Source organism: Lepidothrix coronata, unplaced genomic scaffold (assembly GCF_001604755.1).
Source record: "Lepidothrix coronata isolate B3197 unplaced genomic scaffold, Lepidothrix_coronata-1.0 Scaffold158, whole genome shotgun sequence".
In the NCBI taxonomy this organism is placed as follows: Eukaryota; Metazoa; Chordata; class Aves; order Passeriformes; family Pipridae; genus Lepidothrix; species Lepidothrix coronata.
Genome location: NW_016690338.1, coordinates 2,118,939 through 2,144,696, shown reverse-complemented (window position 1 = coordinate 2,144,696; position 25,758 = coordinate 2,118,939). Strand labels below are relative to the sequence as shown.

Sequence of the window (25,758 nt, the reverse complement as noted above, 5' to 3'; positions counted from 1 at the left end):
TTGAATTTCCAAAAAGTAATGAGGTTAACAGGTCAGGCAGCTGCAGCCTTGTGTTCCTGACAGAATTTTTCTCCCACTTTCCTCCCTTCCCAGCAGAGTCCAGTCCCACTGGTGGTACAGAGATGGGAATCCTTGGGGAGTCTTCTATACTCGTTAGCTTCTCCATGACTGGGGAATCATTAGATGTAAAGCAAAACTGGGCCGATCTTGTTGATTCAGCAATAATTACACCAAAATAGAGGGTGATGCATTAATAATATTATATATATATATATAATTTATAATAGATAATAGAAGATAAATGCTGATATTAACAACTCAGTATTTAATAATATTTACCATGAGAATCAAGCAGGGCTGAAGATAGATGATTTTTCTTTGAAACTAAAGCAACTCTGAAATTTGGACCAGGTTAGAGACAATGTCCACCCATTTCTTCCAGATGCTGCTAAATTCCAGGAGAAAAAGGAGAAAAAGACTATACAGTGATCATCCTGCTTCTTTTAAATTAAATTTGCAAAGAGGGGAGGGTCAAATAGGAATCTGGCCTGTGGTTGAAACATGAACTCTGCTATATAGTGGTTTGAAACACCACTGTGTACAGACTTGTTTCTAGCCAAGGATTTCTTTATAGTGGGAGATTCATGGAATGGGAAGATTTTTGCACTTCACATCTCTTTGTATAACCCCACAGAAAGGGAGAGCATCTGAGTGTGGGAAAGTATGAATGCAAAATCTCAGGGGAAAGGCTTCCAGAAGAGTCAAATATACTCTATATCATTAGGATACAACATATCATGTCATTTTGCTCCCAAATTACAGTGGGGACACAGAGCTACTCCAGTCGGGTGTAGATACTCACAGCCTTTGTTTACCACCTACTTGGCAGAAGATACATGTGGAACTATCTATGTGACACAAGCAGAATATGTGCCACAGTGCTCCATTCAGTCACCAAAATGCTCTAATTTATTGAAACAGTGCTGGATGACATGAAAACTAATCAAGCCAGAGATGCCATGACTGCCTGGAATAAATCACCCCCATGTTTCACTGTACCTCAGCCCTTTTCCCCACCATTTAGAAGCAATCTCAGCACTATTAAAACGTGCCAGACAAACAGCACTTGAAGCTGAAGTTCTCTGTTCTCCCCTGGAACAGAGCTAACTACGAAATGGCAACATATTCCCATCCTTGCAGTGAGACTGTGTCATTCCTGCCAACAGAACAGCACCACAATCCACTCTCCCTCTCCTGTGGGCAGCCTGTCTGGCACAGACAGGTTGTACCATGGATTCCCTGAAAGCCAAGCAGTTTCTGGCACGTTGCAGAGCACAGCCCTCATGAATGAAGCTGCACTGCTTTCTCTGGAAGAAACACAGCTGTGCCAAGAGCTGAGACTGAGCAGTTTTGTCCCAACAAACCTGAGCTGGCATCGCTTGGTGTTTATTTTGACCTCCAGATCTTCTCAGTCCTGTGCCATATAAACTGTGCTAACTGTAAGGATGTTTCCTGGCCTCCACTTCCACCTGCCAACTCATCTCTCAGGGTAGTATCTTTATCATGTGCTTCAACTGTAACAACCAAGTTGACATAACAGGCTGAGCAACTACCAGGCTTCACTCATTATCAACCAGAAGCACGTTTAAATCTGCAGGCTGGAAAGGCTACAAGGTCCGTGGCCTCCACCAAAGCATGTGGTGTTTCACTTCTAGGTGAGCTGGAGTCCAGTGCTCCCACCTGAGGGAGCTGCCCATGTTGCATTCACAAGAGGGTTTGCACTCGACAGGCGCTGCCTGTAGACGGGTGCCTTTGGAGGAGTTTGGGAATAAGCATTTGTAGGAATGTTCTACGGTGCATCCAGTTTGGCATTTCCTTCTGGTGAAACCTGCAGCAATGCCAAAGGGTATGGTTGTGACAAAACCAGAGAAATCACGGAGGACAAAGTCAGTTCTGGTTTGTGGTTGTAGCAAGTGATGCCATCGTACGATCAGAGCAAACCACATACGATTCAGTGAAATCTGTTGTCATGCTGTAGGCTTGGCTGAAGCAATCACACCTCTTTTTGTGCTCTCAGGCTTCTTTCCATCACTGTTTTTGTGCTCTCAGGCTTCTTTCCTGCTGCTGAAGCAATTAACTGCAGGTCTGCAGGTTCCTGCAGGAATACCTCGTTTTACAGGACGTACACGACGAGATGTTTCTCGGTGCTGCACATTTATTTTCCCATTTGCAACGGGCTTTTTATAGGCTCAGGTTTTGACTGAGGACATGGTGTTCTGGCCCAAAAGGACGTGTCTTGACAACACATTTAGAGTGAGACTGCATCTGCTCTTCTGGAGAGACACGAGTCTAATAGGCAATCTGCTTGATTTATGTACCATGAAGCATGATTAGAGTAGGGGTAAGATGCTCATTCATTACATAATTTCTTTGAAATTATGGACTTGGATTGTTTGTTATAAGATCCAAAACAAAGAGTAAAAGGACATTTTCAAGGTTGGCTCTAAGCTTGTGTTTAATAAATCCTTTTTTGCTGCTACTCAGACCTACGATAATGCTGCAGAATCAAATTTTTCTTTCTAAACAAATGTAGTTGGGTTTTTTTGCATTACTTAATCCCCCTTGTTTCAGGTACTTTAAAAACAAACATCATTTAAACTTCACAAAGGCACTATACCCTGGATACAAATGGGTAAACTGAGGCAAATGAAGAGCTAAACAATTTCTTTGAGAGGCTGAGCTTGCCCTCCACCACCCTTGCCCCTCTATTTTCTCTGTAAGAAAATTCAGCATATTCCTGAGACAGACACCCTGGCCAGAGAGTTCAGTTCTATGATGTTATTCTGAGAAAAGGAAAACCAAGATTTTAGAGGAATACCTTTAATTAAGTAGTTTCCCAACTGTGAGGAGTCTTTGTGCAAGGAATGTTTAGGAACTAATGCAAAGTCTACTGAAATTTCACACTGGCTTAAAGCCTGGATCAGGACCTAATCTATGTGTTGTGAAGATATTTCTCAAGTGTAAGAAGTGATAGATTATTCCATGCACAGCTTAAATGAAAGAATAGGGGCAGAAAAGGGAAACAATATTCTTAAAAACAGAGCAAGGAGATCATTCAGTTGACATCTTTTTAAAAGCAAACTGTCAGAGGAAAGATAAAGCAGTAATTGGGAAATGAGATGCACTTCGTATCTGAAAAGGTAGTGTCCATAAAAGAAGAAAAATCTAATACAATATTCACTGAGAATTCCTGCTTCTCACTCTCCTGCCAATTTCTAATTATGTGTTTATTTTTATAACAGTAAATATATATTTTTATGCCATTTGGAGATTTTTAAAAAGAGTTTGACAGTTCCTGTGCAATTACTATCTGAATTTCCCAGGCTATATATTAAAAATATTCAAAATATACCTTACTGGTCTCCAAACCTACTCATCAACCAAGGTAAGACAGCATCTATCTTCTGAAGCCAGCAGGTCATCCCAGATGGATCTCCCCCCAAGGGGGCGAGGTCTCCTTACGCAGGGTTTGAGTTTACACAGTGTGTGTGTACAGACTGCTGCTTTGTAGCATTCACAGGTGCTTTAGAGCCACACTTTAGAGCCAGTGTGCCACTGCCTGAAATCCACTGCCTGAAATCCAGGGCCCACGAGAAGGGACTGCAGCACCTGGAAAGCATCCTGTGGCAAGGGAAGCCAGTGTGTTGTACATCTGGGTGGTCATCGTGGCAGTTGCTTGGGACTGTGAAGTGAAAGATTGGAAAGTAGCAATCTTTCTCAGCTGCTTTCAAGTTTTTAAGCCTCCACTGCCACAATTTACCCAGTCTTTCCCCAAAGTTCCAGTAATAAATCCTGAGATCAAGATATTTTCCTCAGAGGGAACATGGTCAATAGAAGTGTACCTTGATAAATGATGCAGTGAGGAGCTCTTGGCTTCTCCTTTAGCTGATGCCACGGTCAAGGTCACTGTTTGGTCAGATTAGAGCTGGTTTTTATATATATTGAATATAAGGAAGAGTCTGTACATGGACAGAAGTAGCATCTTCTTTTCAGGGACAGGCTGGAGCTGCTGAATTTAGAGCCCAAAGCTGGGCTTGCGGCTGGCACACAGCTCTTGTTGAACTCAGTCTATCTTCAGCCAAGAAACATAGCCTTGGGTTTTGCTTCCTTCAGGAAAGAAGAGGGGAGAAGATCTGTGTCATGTTTTTACCACTACACAGTATTAGCTGTTGAGGATGAATTTAAATTATCTGCAGGCTGCCTGACTTTATATGAATTAACGTAACTTACTGTATCTGTTGAGCACAAGGACTTCCATGGGGAGACATGGAGGGCTGTGCTTCCCCAGAAAACATAATTCTGCTTTTTCCCCTTTGCAGGAGAAGCACAGAACGAGCACCGAGAGACATGGGATCTAGTTAAGGGGATGGTGCACACACCACGTGGGTACTCACCTGTGAGATATTTATACGGATTGATGAGATCAATGCACAGCACCTTCACACTGCCAACTGCACATGTTAATGCCCACAGCAGTGAGGAGTGGGAGGATGAATTCAAGGTACCTTTTCATGCTCCCCACAGCCCTCCAGACCAGAGCTCAGATCATACACAACTTGTTGCCTCAATTACTGTCCAGGCTCCAGCACTTTATGTTGCCTCTTCCAGCCCCTGCAACAATCTGATTCAGCACTGCCTGGGGACTGGAAAGGCCCCAGTCATGATTTATGGGACTGGGACAAGGCAGGATCAGAGAGTCTGCCTAAGTTACCCCAGGTTTTAATGTCTGCCCTACAGGCTGCAGTATTGCCCAGACTCCCCAGAGCTCACCACTTTTTATTAAAGGTTCAATTACAGCTCGAAATTCATATGAACAATCTGGATCCCTCCTCTCTATATCCTCTAGGATAAAGAATAAAAGGGACAAGCTCACAGACTGTAAATCATACACTGTAATGCACCAGTGCATTTGTACCGAGTGCATTTGTGATGTTCTCTTGATAAAAAATGCTGCAAACTTATCTGTGTGACCAACATATTTATGAAAATTAGAGCCTGTTTGGAAATCAGCCAAGGCCAAAGTTTACTGAGTAATTCACTGAAAACAAATAACTCCCCCAGCACTATGGAAATGTGATGTAAGTGCTTATTTGGTGACCTCTGTGAATGATTAGCTGCCCTTAACCCCACCCTTACTGAGACATTGTTTATCCTCAATAGAATTACTACACAGCTGCTATTATTTGTTACCTCTTTGGACACTCTCAGCAGAGGCATTTACAAAGGAAAGTGCAGAGAGACTAAAGTATCATGTATCAGTATCATCACCAGTTTTCAGAGGAAACTCATCCTGCCATTTCTCAGGCTCCCTTTGTTTTGTGGATGAAAGTTAAGTCTCGAGGAAGATCAGCTTGGAAACTCTGAAGAGCCACAGGTTTTGCACATACTGAAGTTTAACTAATTTTGCAAACTAGAAAGACAAACAGCCATGAATAAAACAGTTGATAACACACCACCATTTCTTTTGAACTGTAAGTTTAGGCTTATGTGTTATGTATATGGCCATAAACTAAACCACAAGAAGTTCCACCTCAACATGAGGAAGAACTTCTTTACATCAAGGGTGGCAGAGCCCTGGAACAGCTGCCCAGGGAGGGCATGGAGTCCCCATCCTGCAGGCATCCCACACCCACCTGGATGTGTTCCTGTGTCACCTGTTCCAGGTGACCCTGCCTTGGTAGGGGGGTTGGCCTGGATGATCTCCAGAGGTCCCTTCAACCCAAACAATTCTCCAATTCTGTGATTTGTACTAACACTTCATAGAGGGTCATTAAATATTCTGTAGCAGTGTGTTGAGAAAGCAATGAAATGACAGGAGATCTGAGCACAGCACTCTGAGTTCATTACTGGCTGCTTTTCCAGGTCGAAATTATTAGGCCTGCAGAGGAGCTAACTGAGAATGATCAAGATTTTACTGTGGCCAGATGAACTCTGTTTAGAGATTGTAAGACTCAGGGCGTGTAAACAATAAAACAAAAAACTCATAAGTGAGAGAAATTAAAGAACATGAAATTAAATGTTGTCAATAAAAATAAATTTAAAAATAATCACTTATTTTAAAATCAGCTCTCAGGCTCTGCTCCTGTGCATGTGGACAGCATACCATGTCCTTTATGCCTCCTACCTTGTGTCATGACACGCTGACTCTGGTTTGCAGCCAACACCTCTCACTGTTGTTCTCCCAGTTCCACAGACTAAGGAAACAGCTGCTCACAATTTATTCAATCCCCATTAACCAACACAGTCACCTCCTCACAGTCACCAGGCCAGTGATGCAACACTGTGGGCTCCCAAACCAGCTCCTGCCCCATGGATGAGTTCGAATGTGCACACACATACTGACCTTGTACAGCTCAGAAAGAGCTGTTTCCAAAGCTGAGGTAGACTGGACCTATCTTTCCAAAGTGTAATAATTAAAGAAAAGTTAAAAAACCTACTTTCTGCCTAGTTTCCCCTTGCAGTTTGATAGGTTTGTATTCAGCACACACTGTGAAATGATCCAGCACGTTCTGCAGCAGCAGAAAGGAAGGCAAGTGACAACACAGCACCCGTAAAACCTGATGACAGTGAGGGAAACAAAGCTATTTGCATGGTGTGTTTACCTGCCAGCTGTTTCACAGGCTGTAGTTCAATCACTTTAGTATAAATGGAAGCCAAAAATCAAGTTGCTTTATGATGGAAGAAGGCACCAACATCATCCAATTGCAAATTTCTGCTCAAGTCAGATAGAAAAGGCCACAGACAAAGAGCAGGTGAACCCAAATCTCACGTTTTAAAGTCAAAACAGGCCTGAAAAACAATACAGTTCCTATTGTTTGAATCATTTTAGTTTCCTTCAAGGGACTGTGAAAAATAAACTAACAAAGTTTTCAGCAATTAATTTGCCAAATCAGCATAGAGTGGATCAATGAAGGCTCCTATGTCTTTATCCCATATCTTTCCAGTACAGTGGCCTCTCAGTGGCTGCCAGTGACAATGCAATGCAACTTGCAGCATCACTTTTCCGGGATCACGCAGGATTTCCAACATGCACATGGGTACTGGCCTTGTATACCTCTGCATAAACCATTTCCAAAGCAAATTCTGGTAAGAAACGTGATGTAAATCAAAATATTTTGAAGGCAGAGACTCACAACAAAGAGCTGGAAGAGACCGAGATCCACACACTCGGGAAGGAGTCAGTAACCACTCACAGGAGGATGGAAGGATGGAGCAGTTGGATAAAGAGGTGGTAAGAAACCGGGAAAGGGAGCTAACTGGGGAATTTAGCACAGGAGCCAGCTGGTAGAGGTAGGAAATCTCTGATCAAAAATATTGGAAAACACACCTGGAGGATCCTGGACCTTGGCAGCAAAAGCTTGGGCCAGGCATAAACCACACAATGCATCCAGAGCTGAACAAGACAGGGTGGAGGGCAGGGCTGTAATTCCTCAGGGATCTAAACTGAGGTTGCACAGGATGCCCTAATTCTGGCATTTCTCAGTTTTTGCTCATAGAGTTTTGCAACACAAACAACCTCTTACTGTAGCTTTTTCTGTGCAATGTGATTTTTCAGCTAAGTCATGACTAAGGTGCAAATTTTTCCCTAATGAACTCCAAGGATATATTTTAAATTAAAGCCCTTTTGCAAGAAGTTTTATGCACTTATACCTCACTGCCCTAAGTAACCTTCCACTGTGATGCTGGGAAGCCCTGGACTTGCCTGGTGGAATGCATCAGGACATTTTGGCAATATAATCAGGACTGAATCCTTATTTTCCCCATTAGTCACATCCCACTTGAAACTGCCACTGAAAATTAAAAATGGGCCCTGAGCTGAACAGATGAAGTCAGTAGTGCACTGTGTGCAGGCACTTAGTCACAAAACACATGTATGGACTTTGTGTAGTCACCCTTTTGGTACTTATGACTTAATCTTTGAAACTGTAGAGATGTGCCCAGTGATTAATTTCTTTTGGCTTTCAGTTTTGTTATGAAAGCTTCTCTCAGCACTGTGGGGAAGAAAAGGAAATTTGTCAAAAGCACAGCCCTTTCATGAGGTTTGGGGAATCCATTTTCTTTCAGCAAGGTTGCAAACTAGGCTTCTACAATGCCCTGAAATTCACAGGAACCCCTGTTGTCTTCCTGCGCTCTATTACATCTGCTGTCTTTCTAATAACTGTGATATAAATAGCAAGCAATTCTACTCTGCTTTCAGAGCTCTGCCTAAAGAAAATGTGCAGTGACACACGGACATGTACCAACTCTCTGGGATTACTCACAGCAAGATCAACCTACAGATTGGACAATCAATTTTTAATATTCATTGCAAGTCCATGGGGGAGTTCACTGTGTGTTACAGTGTCTCCTGCGTGGAGTGTGCAGCAAAATTGTAGTTTGTTTAACAGAGAAGCAGCAAACTAAAAGAAATAGGGCACTCTCCATCCACCATGTGTTGCCTCGTGACTATGCAGTCATTCCAGAATGGAGTCATGGCTGTGCTTCTGTTGTTTGGCATTTGCAGTGTATACTCCTGCAAAAATGAAGTGCTTAGGGCCCAAACCTGTGGGCAAACACGGCTGGTGGATGTGAGGGTGGACTTGGAGCTGTTGGAGAGAGTCCAGAGGAGGGACACCAAGGTGATCAGAGGGATGGAGCAGCTCTGCTGGGAGGAAAAGCTGAGAGAGTTGGGATTGTTCAGCCTGGAGAAGAGAAGCTTTGGGGTGACCTAATTGTGGCCTTCCAGGACCTGAAGGGAGCCCACAAGGAAGATGGAGAGAGACTATTTCCAAGGGCCTGGAGTGATAGGACGAGGGGAATGGCTTCAGCTGACAGACAGTAGGTTTAGATTGGATATGAGGAAGAAATTGTTCCCTGTGAGGGTGGGGAGGCCCTGGCACAGGTTGCCCAGAGAAGCTGTGGCTGCCCCGTCCCTGGAAGTGTCCAAGGCCAGGTTGGATGGGGCTCTGAGCAATCTGGTCTAGAGGAAGGTGTCCCTGCCCATGGCAGAGGGTTGGAACTGGATGGTCTTTGATGTTCCTTCCAACCCCATCCAGTCTATGATTGTATGAATAAAGGATAAGACAGAATATGGAGTGGCCTTGCCCTACATTACTTAACTGGGATAAGCCTGGATAGAGGGTTTCCATGTCATGAAAACTGTAAACTGTAGAGAATACGGGGATCAGAGATAAGGCACAGATTTAATTTCCTTGTTTTGAAATACCCTGGTTTGTCCCACAGTATTCAAAGAAACCTCAGGTGGGTGTGAAGAACTGAATGGGATAATGTTACATCGATCTCTAGACATGTCCAGGTTAATTTTGGGGTGATTAACTTGCAAAAGAAGCAATATTGCTAACCTTGGAGACTAAACTTCATAAATTAATAAATCCACAACACAGGATAAGTAGTAGAAACAACGGTTTTATGCCATTTTTTCTTAAAATTGTCCCACAGGTTTGCTTCTTTTATGTGCCTGTGCAGGCTCTGCCTTTGCTTTCAGGATGTTACTGTTCAGTAGCAGCACCATAAAGCAGTGGCTTCTCTACTAGAGACTGAACTGAGACCTACAAACACGTCCCACACAGTTGCAATCTGTTTGTGACAGCCACTGGGACACAAAAATCCACACTGCTGACATGCAGGTGAGAGAGGCTTTGGAATTAAATCCCTGTCATCAACATCCCCACTGCTGGAGCCGCTCAGTCTCAGCACTGCAAAGGTGCTGGGAGTGCAGGGGAAGAAAATGAGAAAACAAAAGGGTACCAGGAGAGACTGCCTGTTCCATCTTCCCTCTAACAGTAATCTGGTGTGTCACTTGTTCCTGAGCTGTTCCAGGTGACCTGAAATGCAGTGAGGAGGATATCAACATTAATGCTGCACTAGTATTCTGACAATTGACTGTGTACCTGCACATAGCTCGTGTGGACTGCTTCTTATTTCACTGTTTAAAAAAAAAATACCTTGGAACATAACAGTAGCCACTGCAGAAGAACCAAACTGAAAGAAAAAAAAGGATGGCTTATCAACCACAGGACCCTGCTGATTTGAAATCTGCATTTTGAATGTATATTTAAAATTAAGTTTGCTAGTATTCCTTGTGAGAAAGGATTGTGGGGACCACTACAGTGGAGAAAGGACTAGGTCAGGCAGCATCTCCTTCTGCCCTGACTCCTGCAGCCCCTTTTCCCATCCTGAGGTTCCCACCAACCCCACTAAAGAGTTTGGAAGGTAGCCAGCCTTGTCCTCTCCATCCTGGTTTTTTTTTACCCACAAAACAGACACTTGCACTGGGATGGAGAGCTACACTTCTGATCTGGCTCTGTCACATAATTGAATTTCACTTTTCAAATAATCTAAGCTTTCCTAATGACTATTTGGCATGGAAAAGGTCCATTTTCCATCTAGAAAAAAAGCCACTCTGTGGTCAATTAGCTTCAAGGGTAAACCCTCTTGATTATTGCAATCAGATTTTCCCTACATTAAATGCCGTGAAAAACCCAATTCAAGAACAACATAAAATCACTCAGGAAGTCATTATTAAGTTATATCTGAGCTCAGTGCATGCTCACAGATATTCCTCTGGAATTAATATACACTAGAGGACAAGTTATCTATAGGATACTTTGTGAAGGTGTTTATTAAGGTAGTTTTTATGGTAAAACTTACTAGTATATAAGTTCTATAGTTATAACTTACTAGTTATAACTATGACCACTGTGGACACAGGGATTTAACTGACTCTATATATATTCCATGCAAAATAAGAATTGGGTTTTATTCTTTGTTTTGTTTGTTTGTTTCTCTGATTTAGTTTATGCAATTTTGAAAGAGAAACAGGTTAAGCCAGGAAAAAGGCATTCTAGTTTGGAATAAGACTATCCATATAGGATGCATTAGGTGATTTAAGTTTCTATTCCAGTTTCCCACATTGAAACTACCTTTATATGGGACCAAAACTTTTGTGCTTCTGAGTCATCAGTTTCTGGTGTCTCTCAGAATCCCCTCTGGTTTCAGGACTGAGAAATTAGGACTACACAAAGATTATGATCGTTTCTATATGAACATAGGGCCATAGTGAGTCAAAAGGCCCTACACACTAATGTGACATCCATCACTGTTACAGCACTACAAATGCATCCAGCACCTGGGAAAATCATAAACTACTGTCTATAACAATCACTGGCAGTAAAATACACAAAATTATCTGTACTCTGTAAAGCAACTAGTATGTGTGTGTGCTTGTGCATGAGAGTTCTGTGTCCTCACTTTCAGAAGCACATCCCATGGCCCTTTCAGCTGCAGTAAACTCAGCTGCTCTGTTATTTCTTACCCTGTGCAAGAACCTATAGATCTGTATCTCTGTCTCAGCTGGTTTGGACAACTCTTCATGGCAAAATGGGCAAGTGGGATTGAAGATAGTGCTCTTGACAGTTTGCCTTGTCTGAAAGAATAATGCTATGAGATAAAATGATTTTTAAGGAATATCTGAAGGAAAGCCTGACTTGGCTGTGAAGCAGATATATTTTTAGGGCTCTGTGACACCAGGATTTAATGAGTTGCTACAAATCAGGTACATCAGTGTCAAGCTGAATTTTTAACTTTCTGTAATCTGAAGTGTTCTTTTAAATCTCTTTTGCTGAAAATAAAGCAAAGACCCTTGTTTTCATTTGCTCTGAGACAACTGTGTACAGAGTTACTGTTGATAACATCACAGGTCACAGGATGAGCTGGTTTTTGAGACATGAAATTTCCACAATGTGAACCAACACCGAGCACATGGTCTTAAGGGCTTCCTCCCCGTAAGACTGCAAAATGTCGTATGGTTTTCTTTGGCTATTGCAATACTTCCACTGAGCCCTGACTATCATGTAACAAACCTAGAGACCAGAAAGCAAATGACTTGGCCATGGTTTTCCTGAGGTCATTTTAATTCATCAAGTTTCTCTGAAACCGTGGAATTCTTAATTAGAAAGCATTCAATACAGTGTCACTGAGAAAAACACCAATTCACTGCACTTCCAAAGTGCCTCTCAGCTAAGGATAGAGAAGGTTTTTACAAACACTGCTGACTCACACTGCCCCCAGGAGAGAAGTGTTATTACTATGATTTTGCATAAGACAAAGATGAAAAAGTTGTACCTGGGCAAAAAGCCCCACTCCATGTATATAGTGAGCAGGCAGGCACAAACAATAATCCTCCAGTTTGTTTTCTTCTCTATTTCTACCTGATGTGATAGGTTGATTAATCTTTTTCTTCTTATACATATATATAGATAGATAAAAATGTATAAAGCACTTTGGAGAACACTAAACACCGTAAGCAACATCAATACATATTGCACAAATTAATTATTATAATTATTATAATAAGTTGTATGTATCAGTAGTTTGATGGACAAACCCCACAATTCTTATGTCTTTTTGTAACAGAACTTAAGAAGTAAAATAAGAGTTTGGAATAATGTTTCCTGACATCTGAATATCTAATGATATTTTGTAGTACAGATATAAACAAAATATTCTGCATGACAATGAATTGTGGAACTGATATTAAGTAAAATCAAAGAAACACCTCCCAGGGAAGAATCTAGAAATCAAGACGGTGGAAAGAGGAACTTGCAACAACTCAAGTTTGAGTGTCTACATATTTACATGTGAAAGCTTCACATGATTCTGGGTCTTTAGGTAGGGTAGTGCGTGCAATGGAGTCTTCAATAGATAAAAAAATACATCTGAGTGTGCATTTAAACCTTCTTTTTCCTGGAAGGAACACTGTAAATAGATTCCAAATTAAAGCAAACCTAAGATGTAAACAAGAAGTTCTCTAGAATTAGATGTGTCCAGCTGTGCTCAAGTTGCAATGCCCGAATCCAGATGCTTTCTATTTGTGGTCTGGCACAGGTCTTTCTCACAGAAAGAAGACTAAAAGGATTTTCAACAAAATAAAGAAATTCTTGTGTTCTGAATTGTGGGGGTTTGAAGCTTTACCATTTTTTCTTTGGTTGCTTGGTTGTTTTGAAAACTGTTTGAAAACTCTACTCACCCCTCCTGAATAGGCCTCCTTCTGCCTTCCCCACTCACACAGCTGGGAGCTGAAGGATTTTTCTTCTGGCTAGTTCCTTCATGTTGATGACAACAGTCATTATTTCCACACAGCTACCTTGAAAAGAAAGTCAATTTAGGAATCAAACACGCTACAACAAAAACACTGTTTCTTCTGACTTTCTGGAAGAACATTTTAAACAAACGCAACATCGGGATGAATATACAATCACAAGGTCACTGGTTGTCAATGAGATACCTTTACTTTAAAGGATCAAACTCTCCCTTGCAGACTTTTGGTTGAATTGGATTTCAGCAAGCATTGGTTGGCCAAAATCACAGGTGGCTGCCCATGAACTGCACGTGCTTCTCCAAGACTTTATCACCCTCTGAATGGAGATCTTGTAATTTTTCTCCTCTGTCTTTCCCTCTAGTTGGTGCTCTCAGACTATCTGCCTTACACCATCTACACAAGTCTCACTGGAAAAATCCTCATGGCTTTGGCTCCCTCTTTTTATTGTCTGCAGTTCTCCATAAATTCCTGGCTGGGAGGGAAAAAGCTTTTTCACTCCATGACCCCGGATTTCTGTCAGTTCCATGAACTGTGTCCAGACCTAATCTCAGCCCTGGACATACTTTTACCATAGAATCATCTCTTAAGTTACTCCACGTCTCTACTGACATCAGCACCACCTTTAAGCAAGTCCACCTGGAGATTTCATAAGAGTTGGGTATTGTTAAGACATGTGAGCAATCTCTGGACTTCATTTTACCACCCCATTAAGTGACTTGGTCACAGACAACGTGGGACAAGAAGATAAAGGGCCATCCTTAGTCATGGCTTCTTGAAGGTCAGGATGCTCTGCCAAAATTATCCAGGACAGAACTGCTTTTTCACAGCTGCAACCACAGCCTTCCCACAACAATCACCTGCTGTCACTTCTGGTCACCCACAAAGGTGGGAGAGGTATTTAGGTTCCATAAAGTCTTTGGAAAGCCTCTTATCAAACCCCACCTCCTCTCTCACTCCACAAAACCATGGTTACATCTTTGACTTGTTTTTGTTGGCACTGAAGTATCCACAATGTAATTTACTTGACCATGATGGAAGGAGGTGAGTTGTTTGCTTGTTTATATTGCCACATACAATTATTATTTATCCCCTTGATTTTCCTCCTCAGCAAGAGGTTTGACCTCCTGCGGTTTTTCTCCTCCTCCAAAATTCTAGATCAGAATAACGTGCAGGTTTTGCTTCCTGAAACAAAGATATTCGAATGCACATTACATTGTTGTTTTCTAAGTGGCAAACAATAAATAGATAAGGAAATAACTTTTGATTTTTCATCTTCCTGGCAGATAGGGAAACACAGTGTCAGGCCACAAGGTGTCATGGCTGAGAAAGCAGCAGTAAAGAAACCAGAATTCCCATGTGATAGTACAGCATTTGCTACCTGACAAACAAAGGCAGGATATTTTGATAACTTCCTGTCACCCTAGTGGTCGCCTTTACTGGATCACCCTCTTCCTTAGCACCACAAAACCTCAAAATTCCAGATATTGATCTGCATCCATCAAGAAACTGAAGTTATTTTAAGGTTTTGAAGACTACAGAAAAACTTAAGCTGGCAGAGGGTGCATAAACACACTCAAAGTGCAGTCTCCTGGAGCACCTGAGTGTCAGCCAGAGGGAATGACACTGCGATGAGCAAGCTGAGGAGCTTTTGCTCTGTGTCTTAGCAACAATAGGAACAGTTCATTGATCCACACTGGTCAATTGATCTACTGGAGAAAGCAGCTGACTTAGTTTCTTATCATGGGATATCACTGTTATGTCTTGTTTGACCTCCTGCTACTCAAAAACTGCATCTATGTGTTTGTACAACATCATTTATAGTGGCCAATGTTATTGCTCAGTCTTGCCTGTGATATGTTGATGTCCAAGGGCAGAAGAGATGGATCTGCAAATATTTCTGGAAATTACAGGGCAGTTCCAGAAACTATGGAAGTCAAGTGCTTGGGACAAATAAAGAGAGCAAACACACCATGATACGAGTGCATCTCATCTCACTCAACTCTCAATTTCTGGGACAAAATCCACAAGAACCAGTGGAAAGAACAGAAAGCTCTCAGGCTTGATGCATTTGCTAGTGAAGACAGTACCAGGAATTGGCTCCTTTTCACTGGCTAAATATGTTCCTCGTCTGCAGGTTCAATTTGCCACTGAAAGCTTGACTAGGTTTCCTTAGCAACGGGGAAACATTCTGATTGACAAAACTCACTGGTTTTGGCTGAGGCTTCAAAGTGCTCACTTCACCATCACCCCACGGTTATTTTTAAACTCCTTGCAAAATTCACAGCTGAGCATTTTGATTCTGAGTGAAATTCATAACAACAACAGAAAAGAAACATCGCCAGAGTGATGCATTCTGAGGAAAACAGGAGGTGGGAAAACTTTGTGATCTGTGACAGTAGCAGGGGTTTTTTCCCTCTTATCCCTCAGTCTGAGAAGAAAATGAGGCTGCCTGGGTGAAGAGGAAACCAAACAGACAGTTCTACAGTGAATAAAAAACCCTATTTAAATTATAATAATAATAGATAATGAAGAATGAAGTGAAACACCATTTGAAGATAACTTAAGATATGACAAAAAGAGATTGAAAAGATAATGTTTGACTATTATAGAGGAGAGCTGGGAGCTAGAAAGGGTACAACAGATGTATGAGAAGGTAAATACTCAAAGCTAAGAAGCAAATGTGATCAAACAGTATAATTTCTGCAGTTTTGAGTGGGCTTCTGAAATACAAGCATATGTTAAACTGATTTTGAAAAGCCAAATTAAGCATCTAAGAGGAAAATGCAAAAATACTTTGAATTGCTAATTCAACTCAAAGGCATTGACCTAACTTTACTGTAATGTGGCACTAGGTAAGTAAGTATCCTTATTTAAAGATAATAGTGATTAAAAGTGTGCTTGTGCAAGTTATCAATACTGCACAATCAATTACTGTCTGTAAGTTGCTGATATTATAAAGCATTTATGAACAAGTTGCAGAGTCCTTGCCGAATAGGGAAGCTTTCTTGGACCAGGACCTAAACAAGACTGTAATTACTGTGGACCCCGGTGTTCATGCCAGTTATGAACCTGTTAGTTAAAAACTTTAATCAAAGAAACAAAAATCAAGAGAGGGAAAAAAAGAAAGTAGTCATATGGTTCAAAATCATCATTCCATTGTATATTTGAAGATCATCATTCCACTACCATCTGTAATAATGTCTAGTGGCATACTTGTACAAATCTGCCTAAAGCACTTGTAATTTTTGGGTTGTAATAAAATAAGAATGATGCTTGTATCTCTATGTATTCAGTTCTGGAAAACTCCAGCAGTAATATGTACCACACACGAATATTTATGAGAGTAAAATAATGGTTATACCCTTATTTAATTTTTAATCTGATATCTTGGGTATTATTAACTCTCCTGGCAGTATTAAGAGGAATAATTTCATAATTCAGTAGTGAAAAGAACTGCAAATGAACCGTAAGTAAATTGAGCCGAATTATCTTTTGCAAAGATCTGAGAAAGAGAGACTGAGGGTATGTGGGTTGCATGTGAAAACCTACAGAAATCAGAGGTATTTAGTGTGTGACAGACCACCTTGCTCCGAGTTCTGCCTTCAGAGTTCCCACGCTCAGGAAACAAATCTGCAGGCACGGCCTCTCTCTCTGCCAGGTCACAACCAGCACTCCCAGCTGCCAATTCCTCTCTGTCCCCAGCTTTTCCCTGTCCAGGAAACTATCAGAACAGGTATGGGGGACCCAGCTCTGCAGAAGAGCAGAGTGACACACAATAAGACAAAATAAGCTTTAGCAAATGAGACAAACCAGGATTACACAAAATAGACACCCAGTACCTGATGCTACCAGTGATTCAGACAGAGCAGGAAACAAAGCATGAAATCAGGTCCACTACAGCTGATTGCATCAGGTTTTAATCTTAGAATCACAGAACGGTTTGGGTTGGAAGGGACCTCAAAGATCATCTCGTTCCACCACAGGCAGAGACACCTTCCACTATCCCAGGTTGCTCAGAGCCCCATCCAGCCTGGCCTTGGACACTTCCAGGGATGGGGCAGCCACAGCTTCTCTGGGCAACCTGTGCCAGGGCCTCCCCACCCTCACAGGGAAGAAATTCTTCCTGATATCCCACCTAAACACACCCTCTTTCAGTTTGAAACCATTCCCCCTTGTCCTACCACTACCTGCCTCTATAAGAAGTCCCTCTCCAGCTTTCTGCTTTGCCTGGATTTAACAGTTGAGAAAGATCTCCCTGACACTCCTCCCTGGTTGCAGAATTACTGTTTGTGTGTTAAAGACAAGCAGATGCATAAATACTTTCCTGTCTCAATCTGAAAGGCTTTTCCTAGGCTGGCACTCCCAGAAATGGGGAAAAATTCCTGCTAACTGTGCAGTCACATATCCATGCCAGTCATAGAGTGACCTCCTGGGTAAATCCAAATTAATTCACCAGTCTGGTTTTAAGTGTCCACTAAAGAGTGCTACAAAGTTGGATTCAGGAGCTGGATACCCAGTTCCTTTAAAATTAATGGCAGCTGAGCACTTAAATCTTACCAGTGGTTTAAAACACTAAATGGAACGAGTACAAGTGGAAGACTATATTGAAACTCATTTTTATTTACCTGTTCATCCTAAACCTTCCTATGTTTCACTTGGTTCTACTCCCTTTAGTTCTGTTTCCTGGATCTGAGACTGCTTCCCCTCTTGCTGTGATTCCTGAACCCCCTCACCTTGTTTGTCCAACACACATTTTACTCATTTTAACCTTAATCAGTCTCTTTGGGCACTTTTTCACTCTGTCCTCCTCCCCTGAGTCCTTCCAGGATGTCAACAGCTTTTTGGGTTTGACATATCCAAATTACACACTGATTTTCTCATTACTGCCTAAGTAACAATTCGCAGCCAATGTAAGTCTCCTTCTCTTACCAATTCATAATATTTTCTTTAATTTCCTAAGTGCACCAGTATTAGTGACAAGAGTCACTTAGAGCAGTGGTCTTCCAGGGGAAGTGCAAGGCAATCCACTGACACGCAGGAAGAAAATACTTTTTTAATATTAATAAATATAATTGATTTTTAAAATATTTTAAATAGTATTTTTGAATATTTATCTCCTCCTTTGAAATATCTATTTGTGTGCATGCTTTATAATGTACATAATATGTTCTTGCAGTAGCAAATATAAATAATTTACAAATAAATAGATGTGTTGAGGGAGGGGGACAGAGAGAACTCACCTGGTACAGGGTCAGGCCTTGATGACTTGAAAAACTGCTGCCATCATTCCCATCAGTGGGAAAGTGAGGGTTCAGTGGGAGACATTTAACTTTGGCACCAGGCACTTTGATTAGGGAAAAGGGATGTAGAAGTCTATTTTTCCTCCTGTAAACAGAAATTCAACTAAGTCTACTGTATGTATTTCACATATTTTGCACATGCATGTATGTGCACAAGTTACAAAAAATATGTATATTTTATATATTACTGCATTATTTCTTGTATTGCATTAGCATATTTATTCATGTCTTTTGCATAAATTTACAGTGGTTCCTGCACACATACTTTAAATTTATGCAATACACCTAACAGACAGCACACATATATTTGATGCATTTTGCATTTAGTTCTAGGTAGAAGAACTGCAACTTCTACATAATTTGACATATCACATTATAATTTACCATTTGCCTTTGGTTATAATTCTGCCAGACTTGAACTCTTTGCACTGAATTTTTACATAATTTCTCTCTCCTTCTGACTTAGTTTCTTTGGAGAGTTTGAGCAAAAGTGATTTAGCCATTTTTAAGAACAAAGTTTGTGAAGAACAGCCAGTGTAAACTATGCTGAAAACTGTTCATCTTCTGAACATCTCCAGCCACAGTCTGGAGAAGAAATTTAGAGAAGAGCAACCACTCCAAACATGAGAAGGATCACCCACCTTTTTGGTGAAAATACATTCAGATTGGCCAATTCTTTACTTTTTAAATACATTTTTTTTTCCATTGCAAAGCCCCTGTGACAAATATTTCTTAGAAAAAACCACCAGTACTGTGTTTCTTTTCTAAAACAGTGAATGGTTCAGCTCTGATGTTCCTGACGGAGACCTGGGTGCCCAAGCTGGACCAGTGACCCACACCTTTTCCACAGTTTTACCAATTCTAAGTTTGATACAAAGCCTAAAAGGCAGTTCTGAAGCAACTAGTTTTCAGTCCCTACCCCGCATCAAAGCACAGTGGGCTGAGAGAACAGCAAATTCAGGTCCACCCTCCTCAAGACGAAGGTTCTGTGAACATCAACATTTTTGGCTGGAAGTGTTCCAGGTTGTGGTCTCTAAATGTTTCAGGCTCAAAGGGTAATACGTAATAATGAAGTCACATTTTAAGAAGAATTTTACCTGGGTTTTACTTTCTGCTTAGTCTTGACTGACAACGAGTACACTCCTATAAGGAGATTCGGGCTGGATTCCTGTTTGAAGGTTAAGGTTTATTCTTATTTTCTAAATGCAGAGCTTTTCCAACAAGATGCTCATTTAAAAGCATTCACTTACAGAGCAAGGCTGGTACGATGCTGCAACTACAGAGTACACATAATGAATGTCAGATACCTTTTAATGAAGCTTTGTCTTTTTTTGTTTCTTTTCCACTCTGCATCAGTTCTTGTAAATTTCTGTTCATTTTCCCATCCTTCTTTTTGCTCAGTCCTTGAGCAAGTTTTATGACAATATTCTCAAATGTTTCACTTTCCTCTTTCACCCCCATCCTTGTCTTCTGTTCCAGTAGAGAGGAGTGTACCAAGCCATAGCCTGAAAAAAACCAAAGAACGTATCACAGCTTATTTATATTCTACCTTTTTTCATCAAGAAAATTGTTTGCTGTAGGCAAACAAAGGAGGGCTGAAAGGGGAGGCACTCCAATGTATTTCTGAGTTATTTAACATTTGAAAGACAAATACTAATCACAACCAACAAATTCCAGAGTTTTTACTGCAAAATCCATTTCCAGTCTTTAAATATATTTAAGGTGGATTCATCATCTAAGACCCTTTAAATTCTGCAACTCCAATTAAGTAAATTGGCAAAAGAAGGAGAGAAAAGAGGACAGGACTTCTGCAAGTGTGTCAAAGGCTGCTGAAGGAAGAAAAAGCAACCTGTTCCCCGTGTCCACAGTGGATAGGACAGGAAGGAAAGGACTAAAACCAAGGCAGAAAAAATTCCATTTAGGCACTAAGAAAGCTTTTCTAAGCACACAGAGAGTGAGGCACTAAAGCAGATGACCTGGGGACATGGTGGAGTCTGTGTTTCTTAAGATCTTCTAGAACTACCCAGGCAGGCCACAGCCAGGAGCAATCACATCTCAAGTTTCCTTTCAGCCTCTGATCTCCTGGCACTGCTGTAACAGTAAGTATGGCCAAACTGAGCTAGAAGGGGAGTAAATGTGAAAAGGTGAGGCCAAAAGTCAACATGCACTCAACAGTTACAAGATGTAATTCACACTTGTGGAGCCCCAGCTTCAGTCGCTGTGAGGGTGGCAGCCCTTCAGTCAACAAGTGATGGCATCAATCTACTGTTTTTCTTCTATCCTTCAGATCCTAAAAATTCACATCCACACTGAAGCAAGGTTAATACAGTGATCATAGATCTGCTGGGTTTGTTTTGCTTGATTATACAAGGACTTTAACCACATGATCCTAAATCTCTGAGGGAAATCCAGTGATAGGGCTGTCTGTCCTGGACTAAGGTGGTGATTTTTCTCAGGGCAGTCACTTGACCACTGTGCTCACAGACAATGGCAGCACAGTCAAGGCTTGTCCTAAATCTCACCAGGTCCTTCCAAAGAAAATCTGAGGGAGATTTGTGAAGCATTGTAGCATCTGCTGTCCAAACCTGCAAAGATCAAGAAGCCATTAGATTAAAGCCAAAATAGCTCCTAGATGTTTATACAATATAAGGATTCAGTAAAACAACAGCTTTTCCTTTTTCTTTTTCATTTTTGTAACACTGGTCACTGTTTGATCTGTGAAATCAAAGCTGAAAGAACTTGCAGCTTAGTTATAGTGATTATTTTCAAGTACCTTTCCTGTGGATTAAGAGAGATTAGTAAAGACACATTTTTTTCAAGGTGTGATAGTAAATCCTGGGCTTTTTGGTCTGGCTTGCTGAGAGTAAGATTAAAAACAGGCAGTTTCTTTTCTTTTCTGAATTACCAGGGGCAACAGAAGAGATCTGTGATATCAGCTTTAAAATTCCAGTCTCTGCTTGATTCTGGATTCCCTCTGTTCAGGGAGAAGCTGTCTCTACTGGAGACTAGACTTTTTTTTAACTTTTATCCCTATATAAAAGATTTAACAACATTGTGCTTTAAAAAGTGAACACAATTATCCGTGACCTTCCTTTATCACTAACACAGCAGCAAAAGGACCCATCATGAAAACATTTCTCTTACATGAGACAACACCTTTTTGCAAATGGTGTTCCTAAAGGATTTGGCATTTGCCATCTGTGAGAAAATGGCTTCAACCTTTTCCTGGGAGCCAAAGCAATTCTAACCCAACTTCAAAGGAGAAGCATCTCGAAAAAAAATAAAATTCGCCTTTCCAAAAGTGCTCCCCCTGCTCTGCCAAGGTGTGCTTGTGGCTTTTTCACACATCCACCAGAAGACAGTATTGACTTTTGCTCTTCTGGGCCCCCCAGGACTGCATTTCCAGCTTCCTTATAGGAAGGCTCCCACAGGGATGCACTGTCCTGCACTGAGCTTGGTAATGAACATGGACTTGGCCTCTTTTAAGTCTGCAAGGCAGAATATTTTGTTCTAGAGGAAGGTGTCCCTGCCCATGGCAGTGGGTTGGAACGGGATGATCTTGAAGTCCCTTCCAACTCAAGCTATTCTGTGATTCTGTGAAACAGAAACTGTTATGAACCTTCTATCTTAACCAGTTGTTCATCCAAGAGCTCTTTAATTATAATATTAACAGCAACATTTAGTTCACATGTTGAAGTAGTTTTCATTACTAGATGCATATATTTGTCGGTTTGTATTTAAAGCTTTTTTGAGGTAGGATGAAATCATCTGACTCTGCATCTTAAATCCTACCTACCTCTTTAACTCTTATTCAAACTGGCAAAAAGGTACATCTGAGCTAGCTGGAGGGGAAGTAATTCCTAAGGAGCAGCAGCCCATGCACTGAATTTTTAACATTTAGTCTGGCAAAACATCAAAGGAGAGCACATCATTATCTTCCTTTTACGGAATAGGAAACTAAGGCACAGAGTATCATCATCTTGCCTAAAATCGTTCAAAGCAAATCCAGGAACAGAGCCCCATAGCCAGAACAGTGGTTTAAGGCTTTCTGTGCTTGATAACATCTGTCCTCAGTCAGTAGATACACCCTGGAAAACAACATCATTTCTTTTTTTATTTTCAGTTGAGATCCTACTCTAGTAATACTTCAATCTATAGAGAAAACCATATCAATTCGTTCATTAGCAACACACAAGACTCATTTCTTTTCCAGTTCCATGATTTGTGGGTTTCTGATCCACCTCTGTTGACAAACACTGGCACAACTCAATACTCTGACAGTACAGGGAGCTTTTTTGTGAGTAAAGCTTGGAAAAAGGAAAACATGAAACATATCAACCCCCATTGCTTTACCCTGTTTCAGAGGAAAAGTTCAGGATCTTTACAAAATGAGTGCCCAGATGAACTTCACCAATTTTCAAATTTCCAGTAGCACTGAAAGTACAAAAGTTGATTTGGAAGTGTAAAAGCATTGCTTAATTGAAAAAAAAAAAGCATGTATTTTTTTATAACAGCAAGCCTAGATGTCAGTAGTTAACGGTAAGTAATTGGACCACAAGCAGAATATTTACAGCACTGCCACTCTACTTTTTATGCAGCACCTTTCATCTGAAAAAAAAAATCCATTTGCATTAAAATTAGTATATTCTGTTTCTCTTTCACACTTAGGTAGAATCCATTACCATCAGAAATTAAAAGGTTCCTTGTGGGGCAAGAAGTCATCACTATAGTGTTTGAATTTGGGCTTGTCTAAATTTATATAGGCTCCAACCTCTAAGGCTGCCTGGAGTATTTAGCCCAATGTGGGTAGTGGGAGTTATGTAGCTGACTCCATAAGTTTAGACAATTCCTCCTATCCATCATTTCTTCTGCCTCTCACCATTTTTTTTTCTTCCTGGAGAAAGACAAATCTTCATTATTAACACTTTATTAACTCAAAGAGTCCCTGCTACAAGACTGAGATTTCCTCCCTCCCTTGTTTCAGAATCACAGCAGAGCAGGGTCTGTTCTCTATCTGCAGTAAGATCAGGGACTTCTTGTGTGAGCAAGGGAACACTCAATCTCCCTCAAGCACTGGAAAACAAATTCATCACTTGAGTGTTCCTTTAAGTAGTGCACATGTCAAGGGAGCACTTTTAAATGCTCAGTCCCAGACTGCAATACTCATCATAGGTCTTATTAGACAAGTTGTGAATGAAGTTTAAGAATCATTCAGCTTTTCATGTGGCATCGACTGCAATAAATTTTGTTACTTAGCACTGCTGCAGTGTCTTGCCTTTCTTCTGTGCAGGTAATGCTTTTGCCCTCGCCACATTCATCTTGCTCCAGTAAGCTTAAGTCAGACCTCTGTGTGTACAGCAAAAGTTGTCCCAGCAGCCCAGACAGCCTATGTGCTTGCTTAAAATAGCTAAACCCTCATGCACAGTGTGACAAATACTGCCCACCCACCCCAAATAACTCAGCTGTGTGGTGTAGCAGTGAGTCACACTCGCTCAGGACAGCCAGGCTGCCTCCAGGCTGCTGCTGGCACTGATAGATTTGGAAGCAGAGCCGCAGGGAACTACCCCCTCCCTGTCCAGGAGTCATGAGCAGCAAATACAACACTTGGCTGCCTCTCCTCTGCCTTCCTGCAAACTTTGGGAACTCCTGAGACCCTCTCCTCCCTCTCAGTCCTGCTCTATTTGTGCTTCACATCAGCACAAAGAGACTGGAGACAGCTTTTACCAGAGACAGAGCCTCAGAGGAGCTTCAGCAGCACAGCCAGGCTGAGGAGCTCCTCATCTCCTGCTGTCCCCCTCTTCTGACTGTTCCCTTTCCTCTGGCTGCTGCAGCCTGGCCTGTTTCCCCTCCCTCCCTGCCTGTAGGACCACACTCTAAGCTGGATCACTGAAATAAAGCAGCATAAAAGGTTTGGGGGGGATATTATTTTAACTCGAGCTGTTTTGGCAGCCTCTGCACGCTGCTGTATCAGTGTGGCTGGAGGGATGGGCCAGCTGTGCTTCAACACTTTGCAAATGCTGAGACTCAAACTCACAGCTGGTTTCTAGAGACATGGTCACAGCAGTGGCCTAGGGCTCTAAAATCAAAATGACACCAGCAACAAAGGGAAAACCCTGACACTTTTACCCTCTGAAAGGGTGTGGAAACAGTCAAGTCAATGGGAGAAAGCTTTTAAACTGTACAGAAGGCAAGGATCTTCCTGATCTTCCATATCTCTCTACTAGTGCAAGGAAAGGGAAGGAAAAGTTTTGGGTGCCAAAATCTATCTAAGAGCAGGACAGGTAAAAGCAGATGGGAAAAGACATGTCCTAAAACAGTCCAAAAAAGTTCATTTTATGATGTAACATTGTAAACAGTAGAATCCTGGTTGACAAAGGGGTGAAAAATGATGGTAGTGTAACTTTTCCTAAATGTGACCTCAGGTTGGACCTAGTGCAGCCAGGGAGAATATAAAATGGGGCTGCCAGGAGTTTTTGATACAACACACAGGACTGGTAAAGAAACAAGTGATAGGATGTGGGAATTTGGTGTTGGGAGCTGCTGGAACATGCAACACAGAGCTGCCAGCTTCTGTCCAGGCAATCCACTGCCTCACAGCCACGCTGGCTGAAGAAGGTCAGACCCAAAGCTGCAAGGGGTAAAAAAAGTTGGCTCAATTTTGTCTAAGAGTTCTTAGTGATAAAGAAGAGTAATTGGCTTGATTCTTCAATCTCAAATGCTTCTGAATCAGTTGGGCAGTCTCCCGTGCCAGCTCAGAAAGAAAGGGATGTTTGATGAGCATAGGATGGAAATGAATCACCGTGCAACCCTACTTGGCATGAAAATGCAGCCTCCTTCTGTGGAGAACTCCGAGCACCTGGGAGAGCCCAGCAGGAGCTCGGTGGGTGCACCCAGTCTGGGTGGGATTTCCAACGTAGTGGCTCTCTGGCATCTCACTTTTGTCATCCACAGGTCCCCTGATGGACTGAGATTAACAGCAATCTTTATTCTCTGACCACATATCTCACACAGAGCTGCTAAATCAAGAACCCCTTTTTTGTTAATAATGTAAATCTAAAAAAAACAACCCCAAAACTCCTTAAGAATCGATGTCAGTTTTCATACAGGCATAGGGTCTGCACACGGCAAAAGAGAGAGAAGTAGAATAAAAGAATAAAGAGAGGAGAACAGGCAGGTCCACACCTGACACCAGGGACCTTGACTCCACTCACCACGAAAATTAAGAGCAGGTATAATTCTTCTCACTTTACTTACAAGAGAAAGTGAAGCTCTGTCACATACACTTCCTTGCACTCTGTC

The 25,758-nt window shown here is 41.6% G+C and overlaps 1 long non-coding RNA gene across 1 annotated transcript; it reads right to left on the bottom strand.

Annotated features, from left to right (window-relative positions):
* Positions 1-16,799: 16,799 nt before the first annotated feature.
* LOC108504299 lies at positions 16,800-19,862 on the bottom strand. Its single transcript, XR_001877060.1, has 3 exons — positions 19,767-19,862; positions 18,400-18,544; positions 16,800-16,909 (listed from the first exon to the last, which is right to left on the bottom strand). It is a non-coding gene; the product is annotated as an uncharacterized LOC108504299 (long non-coding RNA).
* Between the last annotated feature and the right edge of the window lie 5,896 nt (positions 19,863-25,758).